An 11,636-nucleotide genomic window follows, 5' to 3' on the forward strand; every position below is an offset into this window, starting at 1 on the left:
AGAAGGCCTAAGAGTTTGCCACTTTGGTACAAGGCAATCTCATTGTGGAGCAATATGCAACAAAATTTATGGAATTAGGAAGGTTCACTCCCCACTTGATTACTACGGCAAAGATGTAGTCCCAAAACTTTCAAGGAGGACTACAACCTTGAATTCATAGTTACATGGCGAATTTCGTATCAATAATTTTTAGGAATTAGTTAACGTGGCCTCGATAACCGAAGTAGAGCAACAAAACGTGGTAGCTCAAATTAGCTTAGAACGAAAAATGGCTTCTTTCTTTATAGGAAGAAATAATGCTAAGAGAATGATTATTCAAAGCCCCAGCAAGGACAAAGGCGTTATGATGGCTCACTTACCACTTGTAAGAAGTGTGCAAGGAATCACGATGGAGAGTGTAGAGTAGGATTAGGAGTGTGCTACCGATGCGGTCAACCCAGGCATAGGATACGCGAATGCCCTCAGAACATGCAAGGTGGAAACACTCTTGGTAATTGGCCCAACCAAAGGCCACCTGCCCAAGCTCGTGAGTACGCTATCACCCCTAGAGAGATTAGCGAGTAAATCTCCGGTGATGAAGAGGTGGGAGTCATCACTGGTAGTTTTCATTAATGCCCATCTTTAGTAGGTAGTTACTTGTTTTAACTACTAAGTAGTTAGTGATTATGCATTAGGTAAAGTCGTGCTATACGAGTATACGATCTACGCTTTGTTTGACTTTGGCATTACAAGGTCTTTTTTGTCTGCAACATTTACACGTATGTGTAAACTGCAGACCAAGACGTTACCTCAAGCTGTAGTAGTGTCACTTCCCGATGGACGCTTGATCGCTTGTAATCGTGTGATGAGAAGCTACTCGCTAAAATTAGGAGGAGTATTGATGGAAGCCGACTTGATCGTCTTCGACATATTAGGGTTCAATGTTATATTAGGAATGGGTTGGTTGTCCAAGCATCTTACTAGGATAGATTGTTAAGGTGATTGCCTTTAAGTAAGCTGTAGATGGGCAGATCCGTTATACAGAAGGGTCAGTGAATGCTACCCCCTTGTTAATTTCGGCTTTGCAAGCTACGAAGTACATCGCCGATGAAGCCACTGCCTATTTAGCCTTTGTACTAGACGAAAGTAGTAGTAGTAGTAGTTAGGAGATTTCGGGGATACCTATAGTTGAAGAGTATTTGGAGGTCTTCACAGACGATTTATCTGGATTACCCCCCGATAGAGAGATACAATTAGTTATAGAATTAGAACCTGCTACTACCCCTATCCATAAGGCACCTTATTGTATGGCCCATTTAGAGCTAAAAGAGTTGAAGGAGCAGATAGAAGAACTACTGGTGAAGGGATTCATTCAACCTAGTTCATCACCCTTGGGTGTGCCAATGTTGTTTGTAAAGAAGAATGATGGATCTTTAAGGATGTGCATTGATTATAGGGAATTGAACAAAGTAACGATGAAAAATAAGTACCCGTTACCACATATTGATGATCTATTAGATCAATTGCAAGGAGCATCGGTATTTTTGAAGATAGACTTAAGGTTGAGGTATCATCAGCTGAAGATTAGGGATTAGGATATTCCTAAAACGACTTTTTCGACGAGGTATGAGCACTACGAATTTTTAGTTATGCCATTTGGATTGACGAATGCCCCAGCTGCATTTATGGATATGATGATTCGTGTGTTCAGACCTTATTTGGATAGTTTTGTAGTTGTGTTTATTGACAACATACTAATCTATTCTAGAAGCAAGGAAAACACAGGAAGCATATCTGCTTGGCTTTGGAAAGTCTAAGAGAACACAGGTTGTACGCCAAATTCAGTAAGTGTGAATTTTGGCTTAAGGAGGTAAAATTTTTAGGGCATGTGACCTCTAATGAACGAGTGTCAGTAGACCCTGATAAGGTGGAAGCTGTGGTTGATTGGAAACGTCCGACTAATTTGCATTAGATTAGGAGCTTTCTAGGTCTAGCTGGATATTATCGACGTTTCATTCAAGGGTTTTCTAAGTTATCAGGATTACTGCCTGACTAGGAAGAACATTAAGTACGTTTGATCGGAGGAATGTGAGCGTAATTTTGTGGAGTTGAAGGAGAGCATTTGCATGGAGTACCAAAAAAAAATTGTATCTGATAAAGATCCTCGATTTACCTCTCATTTTTTGCAGAGTCTTCAGGACGCACTGGGCACTAAGTTGAAGTTCACTAGTGCCTATCACCCTCAGACAGATGGACAATTTGAGCGGACTATACAAACTTTGGAAGACATGCTAAGGGCATGTGTTCTGTAGGAGAAGGGCAATTGGGAAAAGCTATTGCCATTGATTGAGTTTGCGTACAATAACAGCTTTCAAGACACCATTCAGATGGTGTCTTACGAAGCTTTGTACATAAGGAAGTGCAGGTCCCCTTGTATTGGGATGAGGTAGGAGAAGGAAAAATTCTTGGTGTTGAGATTCTCCAGGAAATGAATGATCAGGTGCGAGTAATAAGGGAGATGATGAAAGCTACCCAGGATAGACAGAAGAGCTATGCGGAACATGGACGTAGGAGCCTTGAGTTTGAAGTTGGTGATTGGGTGTATCTTAAGGTATCACCCATGATAGGAGTTGTTCAGTTTGGTAAGAAAGGGAAGCTGAGCCCTAGGTATGTAGGTCCTTACGTAATATTAGAAAGGGTAGGAGTCCTAGCTTATAGGCTAAATCATCCTGCAGAATTCATAATATATTTCATGTTTCTTCTCTTAAGAAGAGTTTTGAGAAACTGACAACTACAATCGTGGATACGATGAAGATTTCGCTACAACCCAACTTGACCTAAGAATAAATTCCTATTTAGATCATCGATTGGAAGGACAAGGAACTTCAGAATCGGAACATTCCATTAGTTAAGGTTCTTTGGAGGAATCACGATATCAAGGAAGCTATGTGGGAAAATGAGGAGTATATGAGAAACAAATACCCTTACTTGTTTGGCATGTGAATTGAATTGCATCATTCACATCCATTCATGCACGCTTGACATCCATATCATTTTCACCCTATGACCCACAATTTCTCTCATCATTTACAGTTACACCATGGCCGGATGAGACAGAATCGCATGATGGGCGTATATGACCCACAGTAGACTCCAAAGGCTTATGGCTGAAAGACAGACGTAAACAACTAGAGCAAATGTGAGAGACACTGGAGAGGTTGGAGTAACATAGAACTCATGTTCTTGATCATGACAGGAGAGGCAACATCCGTACTAGGAGAGCCCTAACCCACGAGGAGCGTTAGCCCTCGATCCCATTAGATATATGGATGTGTCGACCGTAGCCTGGTTTAGGAGACACCTCAGAGTTTCCCCTATGACTGTGCTAGATCAGCCAGAGTGGAGTTGTGCTACTGAGCAACCTCAGGCTGAGCAGGAGCCACCTGTCACTGAGCCTCTAGTTGATGACTCTTCTGATCTTTTCGACTCTTCGGTGGATCGTATACGATTCTGCAAAGAAGGTGAGCCCTGGTTAGAGAGTGATGAGGTTCGCCAGTGGAGGTTTCATGAAGACCATGTCAATGCTTTTATGATTCAGATGATGACAAGTATTATTATCATTGCTAGGATGAGGTGTTTGATGACGATCCTGATAGACCCCCACTGAGCCCCACGTCTTAGTGCAGTTGGTGAGTCTTGTTTGACTTTGTGTTTGATGCTTGTTTGTTTTGTTTTACTAAGACTCCGATTTCGGGACGAAATCTTGTTTTAGGAGGGGGGGGGGGGAGGATGTAACACCCCACTTCCTTACCCCATTAGGTTAACCCTAGATTTTTGAAGGATAGCTTGCTTACGTAGAAGGATGTTGACTTTCGTTAGGCAAGCATAGTTTGATTTCTTTCTTCGAGCTTTGATTCGAATTTTCCTTCTTTGATCATCCATTTCTAGCATTCATTAGCCATACTTGCATTTTTATTGAGCCTTAGCGCATGTCATTTTGTGTGGTGACATGTCAAACCCTAAAACCATTTCATTTGACAGCAATGTGTACCTTGTGTACAATGGACCAAAATACCCTTGGCCCAGATTGTTTTCAAGGATAATTCTATCTTTAGTTCCATGAATTTTTCTGTGAAAAATCCTTATGGTTGATTGTGGAAAAACCCTAGCCAAAATCCTAAATATTTCAAAATGCCGATAATGCCGATTGTACCCATGGAAATTTCGACCAACCCTTATTAATTTTGTTTTCTATTTATTTTATTTTCTTTTCTTTTCTTCTATTTAGGCCACCTCCCAATCACCACCATTTGAGCCACCATAGATGGCACTTGATTACACTTTGCCTAGCCCTAGAAATCGATGGAGTAAGACAAGAGAATAGGACAAAATTGCTTACCCTTGCCAAAACCGTGGTCATTAAGGGCTGAAACCCTAGTATTAATTACACCACCTTCTCTATCTCCACAACCGACATAGCAACTGTCTCTCTCTCTCTCTTCCCCTTTGGTTGATTCTCTTACAACTAGACACCATCATGCTAACCTACATGGAATAGCTAAGCTTCAGAGGCATCATGAGCCACCACCCAAACCGCCCAATGAGGAAGCAACCATGCCCAACGCCACCTTCACTTCTTGGGCTATATAAACCCTTCTTCACCTCACTTCTTCCTCATTTCACTTCACTTCCTCTCTTCTCTCTAAGTGTTCTTGAGTGTTCTTAGAGTTTGAGTGGGAAGCTTCAAGGGCTCCAATCTTTGTGAGTATTCCCTATCTTGATCTTAGTTTCCTTATTATTTTTATATTTAAGGTGTTATTAGTTATTTTTAAGCATGAGGATCCTTAGTAGTCAAGTTGCATATTTAGGATAGGGTTAAGATTAAATGCATTTTTTTTAAGGAAATTAGCTACCGCATGATTAATTATGGTATAGTTTGATCATAGGATTATTTATGGAGGTTTAGATTAAGATGAAAAACATGCCATGCTTAGTTTTAAGTTCTATCTTGTTTTGATCATATGAATGGTTCGACTTTTATCATGCCTCATTTGAGGAAATTAATTTATTTTACTTAGGCTTGAAATGTGAGCATTTAGAAAGCCTTCTAATTGGGATAAGAGGAATGCATGATTTAGCATGTCATTGGCGATAGGATCATATCATGCATCATTGAGGTTCAATTAGCATCTAAGGATTTCATTTAGGCATGACTAAGTGTTGGGATGAACTTGCTCAAAGTTAGGTTTCAAGCATGTCGAAGGAGGATTTTAGTGAGCATGTTCCTTTGAGGATTTTTGCTTCACATGCATTCATAAGGATCATTAGTGAGTTTATTTAGGCATCAACTAGAGTGCATGCCATGCATTTCACGAGATAGGTTATCAAAGTTTCAAAGGTTTAGATAGCATGCATCATTTAGACATCTAAGGGCATTATTGTAATTTCTCTTTTCATGTCACTGTTTATTTTCCCTTAAGTTAGTTAGACTCTAACTTAGCATAATTTATTTCATAAACAATACTTTGCTTACTGCTCCAGTAGTCTGTAAGTTGGCCTCTAACTTACACCTTAATCGACTATTTATGAATTATTGATAAATGTATTTTTTTATAACTATCATTTTTGCATGAACTGTCATATCATTGTTTGCATTCAAACATCATTTTTGTGCCACTCATATGTATTTCATAAAAATCATTCTTTTTCGAAAGCCATTGCATGAAAAAATATTTTATCACAACCCCAAAGGCTAGGATGGGGAAGTATCCTAGTGGAACTCCATTGTCCACTTTGGAGTGATCAAGTATGGAGTGGTAACCCCTACGTTGACAAAGAATAGTCAACAGGCTTCGAATGGATTCTTTTTAAAGAATGTTGGAGTGAAGTCAGACATTACGACACCTAATGCTGGTGGGTGTACATGTTATGATTTTTACGATGTTAAGTTATGTTATATTACTAATGCATTAAGAACGAGCCTATAAACAACGTAGTTTCAACATGAGTTGTAATATGCTCACCTGTAGGTACTCACAGTGCATATGGAGAACTATGACGAAAATGAAAGATTGTTCTCTATAAGAAAATGAAAGATTTTATAATGAAAGATTAAATTTTTATGATGAAAATGAAGTTATGTTCTCTGTACGAAAATGTACACCAGAAATCTATTTTTCTTGAGAAATCTGAATAGGAGATATACAAATCTTTTGCATTTGCATACATTTCATGTTTATCATTCTTCATGCATAGTCTATCTTTGTGCAAGTTGGTTGTCTAACTTATTGAGATTTCAAGTAAATCTCATCTCGTGTGGACCCACTATCATTTTGAAATGATAGAAGTTGTAGATGTAGATGGACCCAATGAACCAGTGGATCAAGAGGATTGAGGAGAAACCAGATGTCGACAGGAGACTTGATCTTATTCTAATATTTCTTGGCCTAACCCTTCGTGCTATAGAACACATGAAGCAACTGGTTTAGATCCTTTTGGAGAAGTGGATATTTTGTACTAAGATTAAGCTACCTAATGTTTTGAAACTTATGGTTCAATCTATATTATTGGAATGATTTAGTTATTCTGGCATCAGTTCACTTTCACCCTTATTTTTCCGTTGTGATTATTGCATACTGCTAGTTGCATTTATAGGATGCATTGCACATTAGCTATTAGGTACAGGGGTATGTAACCTTGTGTTACATATTCCGACGCTCTAAGTCTCTGTTACATCCCAAGCGGAGGTTTGGGGGTGTCACACCTTCCATCAACCCATACCCAAAGCCCATAAACCATGCAACTCCCACTCATGGCCTTTTTATGCCCAACAAGGCCCAAAGCCTTGTCTTGCATTTTCACACTTCTTTTTTAAGCCCACATATACTATACCATTAGTTTTCTCAAGCCCATATTGTACCCCACACCCCTAAGGATTTCCTTGGACCCAAATTAAGTTTTGAACTTGGTTTAAGAGCATTAATCAACTTCCACTTGATTAGAGATCTTTAAACCATGTTTTAAGCTTAATTTCCTTTTTATTTATTTCTCACCTTTTGATCTGGACTTTATTATTTTTATTTTTATTTTTCATCATTCTTAGACTAAATTAGAAGATTAGTCTTGATCCAACACGTGTCATTAGAGGCACATACATGTCATTGCCCAAAACATCAGAATCGACACCTTAATGCATCACTTGGTGCGTTATACCAATTCCGCCCCTAATCCACGCCAATTACACCTTTTTCTCAAGGGAATTTTTGTATTTTAACCCCTCACATTAGCCCCCTTAGTTTAGTGGAGTGTGGTCGTTTTGGCTCCAAGGAACCAAACCACAAAAAGCCAACTGATTCCATTGGAGGCCTAGTTGAAGCCAAACCGAATGGCTTGTATTTGGTTGCACTTCTGCACAAGGCTGAGCCACCACCACATGCCACCTCCCTCCTCCTCCAATCCACAAGAGCCCCTCTAGTCTTCATGGTGATCCTTGACTCAAAGCCACCCCAAATAGAGCCAAAATCGATTGGCTTTTTTGCAAGATACCACTCGGCAACCACCCTCATTTCACCCTCATCTTCGAACTGCCCACACACCATCACTTGGCAACCAATCCCTCCATCTTCTACCACCTAAAAAGGGCTTACAAGAGTGTCATTATACCTGCACATTTCAGCCATGGAGATAAAACAAAGGGATGCAAGCAAATGAAGTGAAAATCTGCCCAAATTCTTCAGAACCTTACCTGGCAACATCATGGCATGACTCCATGCCTTAATTTTACTTTTTTTTTTCTTTCCTTTCTACACCACGGCAACCCTGAACCCTTATCCTCTTTGCAACACCTGACCATGATGAGATCATGGTAGCATAGGGCACTATTCACGTCTGCACAAGGATGACACAAAGCTGGAAGTTGCACTCATCACCACCACCACTCACTCCACCAATCACAAAGCTCCCCCTCTTAAAGCCTATAAAACCCCCCTCCACTCTCTCATTTCTCCACACCACTTTTCAAACCCTCTCTAGAGTTCTTGAGAGCTCTTTTCCTCCTAGTCTGCAAGAGAGTTGAAGCCGAGTAGGTTGTGAGAGTGATCTTGAAGTGAGTTTAAGAGCTTTTGAGGCCATGATTTTTGTAAGTATTATTGCTTAATATCTTGCTAAGTATTAGAAAAACATGTTAGGTTTTAATTTATGCCATGGGAATGAATTTTTATTGAGTTTAAACAAGGTTCAGCAGGCTAAGTTCAAAACAGTGTCAGATTTGAAGTTTTGGTGGAAGTAATTATGTGGGGTGGAATTTTTAGCCATGGCACGAGTTGGTATGATTTTATATGATTCATAAATGTCTTAGAATAAATTTTGAAGGTTTAAATTTGAGGTTGAAAGCATGTCATGATAGGTTTTAATTCTATTTTGTGTTGATCATCCAAGCATGCACAATTTTGATTAATTTATACTTAACTTATGAAGTTTAGATTTATTTTACCTAGGCTTAAATAATGAACATTTGGAAAACTTTGTGATTGAGATAAGAAGAAAAATGCATGATTTAATTCCAGGTTTTGAAACTTTCATTGATGAAAAAGACTAAGAGATATCATGCATGCTTAAGGGTTAGTTTCTTAGTGATTAAGGAGTTGAGCCATGTTTAAATGTTAAGATGAACTTGTATGACCAAAGCCTAAGTTTTAATTTATGCCTAAGGTTATAATTTCTAATGGCACTTAATGAATTTGAGTACACTTGCATCCATAGAGGTGGAATAGTTGAAAACACATCTAGACCTTAAGAAATTTCATGCCACTGGTTGAATGGGTTCAACATAGTTGCACTTTGAATTTTACAATTCTAACGGCATATATGGTTTTAGAATATGAATAATATGAGGATTTATGAAGCTTGGTTAAATTTGGGGTTTATTTGTAAATAGGGAAAAATTAGGGCCCTGAAAGTTTAGGAATATTTTTGTAAATACTAGTTCTTCAACCCTTTTGATTAGGAACATCATCCTTAGTAATTCAAATTCTAACTTTAGTACAACTTTAATTACAGCCGCTACGATTTTTCTAAACTCAGGCAGTTTGTAAGTTGGCCCCTAAGTTAAAAACCTCGGTAAGTTATTTATGATTTATTGATAAATGCCACATTCATGTTATAATTGTCATTTTGAACATAAAATATCATGTTATATGATACATTGAGTACATTACTACTTGCCTACATGACATGTGACATTTTCACCATTTTTAGCATATTGCATATAAATGACATTTTTACATGAAAGTTTACTACATATGCACATGTCATGAACTACATTTTTCAAGTATAATATGAAAATAATTTTTGTCACGACTCCAAAGGCTAGGATGGAAAATTATCCTAGTGGAACTACTCTATCCACTCTAGAATGAGTAAAAATGGAGTGGTAACTCCTGGGTTGACGAAAAAAGTCAACGGGTTTCGAATTGGTTTTTAAAGAACGCCAGAGTAAAATCAAATGTTATGACATCTAAGGCTGGTGGTGTACATGTTTTAATGTTATAATGATGTTATGTTATGTTACTAATACATTGAGAATAAGTTTACAGACAACGTAGTTTTAACATGAGTTGTACTACAGTCATTAATAAGTACTCACAGTGCATATGGGGAACTGTGACTATACCATATGTTATGCTGTTAATGTTATGATTAAATGTGAATTTTTAATAATGATGAAACGTTATGATGACATATATATTTTTGATAGTTGAAATGAAAAATGTTCTCTGTAAGTGTGTCTCAGTTTTTTTGAAAATGTCAAGGAATCTAGATGAGAGACATATACTGATATTTCTGCATCACACGCATTTCATATTTATTATTCATCATGCATAATTTATCTTTGTGCACGTTGGTTGTCTAACTTACTGAGATTTCAAGTAAATCTCACCCCTTGCGGATCCACTATCATTCTACTCGTAATGATAGAAGTTGTGTCAGGACCTGACGAGGACGGACCAAATGGACCCATGGATCCAATTAATTGAAGAGGAGTTGGATCTCAACAAAAGATTAGACTTCATTTTGATGTTTATAGCCCTATGCAAAACGCACGACGTAGTTGATTCATGGAGACTTATTATCAAGAATAATTCTATTAAGATTATGCTACCTTATGATTTGAACTTATGATAGTTACGAATGACATTGGGATGTTTTGGTTTATTTTGTCATAAGTTTTATTTAGTCACCCTTATTCCACCCCGGTTATTGCATATTGTTAAATACATTTATAGGATGCATTGCATATTAACTGTTAGAACGGGAGTATGTAACCTTGGGTTACATGTCCTGATACTCTAAGTCTCTGTTCCATCCCAAGCAAAGGTTAGGGGCGTCACTTGGATTGAGCCACAAGCATCCATCTTATGACATTCCCCGTCCTAGCATTTGGGGTCGTGACAAAACATGTAACAAACTTTTCTTTTGAAAACTATGCACAACCTAAAATGCATGTGACATGTACTTAAGACTCTTTTTCTTTCATGTGTAACTTGAACATGTAGATGTCATGTACTATGTAATCATGTCATGTTATCAAACAACATGTCAAAGCATTTCCTATTACGGCTTGAAAATATTAGAACATGCAATTTACTTTTCACAAAACATGGGCAATAAAATTGGTGCTTATCATGGCAAGAGACAATTTTATAATCATGGAAACTATACATGATCGAAACATTACAAGCATGTAGACATGGCAAGAATCACGTGAAACCGAATACAAAGCCTTTTATACTAAAGATCTCTTTATTTACTTGATTTAACAACCAATGAAAAGTTCACATGATACTAACAAACAATGCAAAGTTCACACGTCACATACAAATATTATCTGAGAGTAGGTTAAGAGTCAACTTACAAATATCCAAAGCAAAATATAAGTATCACAATCAAGCAAGCTGAAAATGTAATTTAAACTATTAGGCTTAGTGACAACACAAAACCTTAATCCAAGTGTGTGTGTGGCATGTTTAGGGTTTACTTCCTCACAGTTGTAAAGCTTCGTGGCTAGAATGGCTCTCCATGTACCCGACGTAGAAGAAGTTTCCCTAGGTTGAATGATGTTGATGCCTTTCTAACAAGACTTGGTCATGGTGTTTCACTAATTATGCATGGCGTGCGTGTGTGGCATCACACATGGTGTTTCTTCTCTTAACCAAAGCTCTTTCAAAAGAAAACCCTAACTCAACCCTAATAGTGGCCGGTTCTCTCATCCTCCAAAGGTCTCTTTTTGCTCATGTTTGGCTAGTGAAGGTCCAACTCTCCTTCTTGTGGAAAGCCCTAGTTTCCCGAACATCTCTTGTGCAAGCTAACACATGGATTTAACCATGCACCTGTTTCAAAGTCATGGAAAGACATTCAAAATCCAAGCCCCTCTTCATCCTCCATTCCATGTGGTCGTGTGTGTGTGGAGGTGAAATGGTTGAAGTAGAGGTGCGAGTGGTTCTCATTGTCCGAGCTCCTCCTCCTTGGATGAACTCTCGGCTTCTTCCTTTCACTCGTCGGGTTGGTCAGATGGAGATGATTGAGATGTATGTGGTGTTTAGTTGGTGAGAAAAGGTGAGAAAACGAGGAGGTTGGCTTCCTCCTAGGATGGTTGTGCA

This window comes from Juglans microcarpa x Juglans regia, chromosome 1S (assembly GCF_004785595.1).
Source record: "Juglans microcarpa x Juglans regia isolate MS1-56 chromosome 1S, Jm3101_v1.0, whole genome shotgun sequence".
Classification (NCBI taxonomy): domain Eukaryota; kingdom Viridiplantae; phylum Streptophyta; class Magnoliopsida; order Fagales; family Juglandaceae; genus Juglans; species Juglans microcarpa x Juglans regia.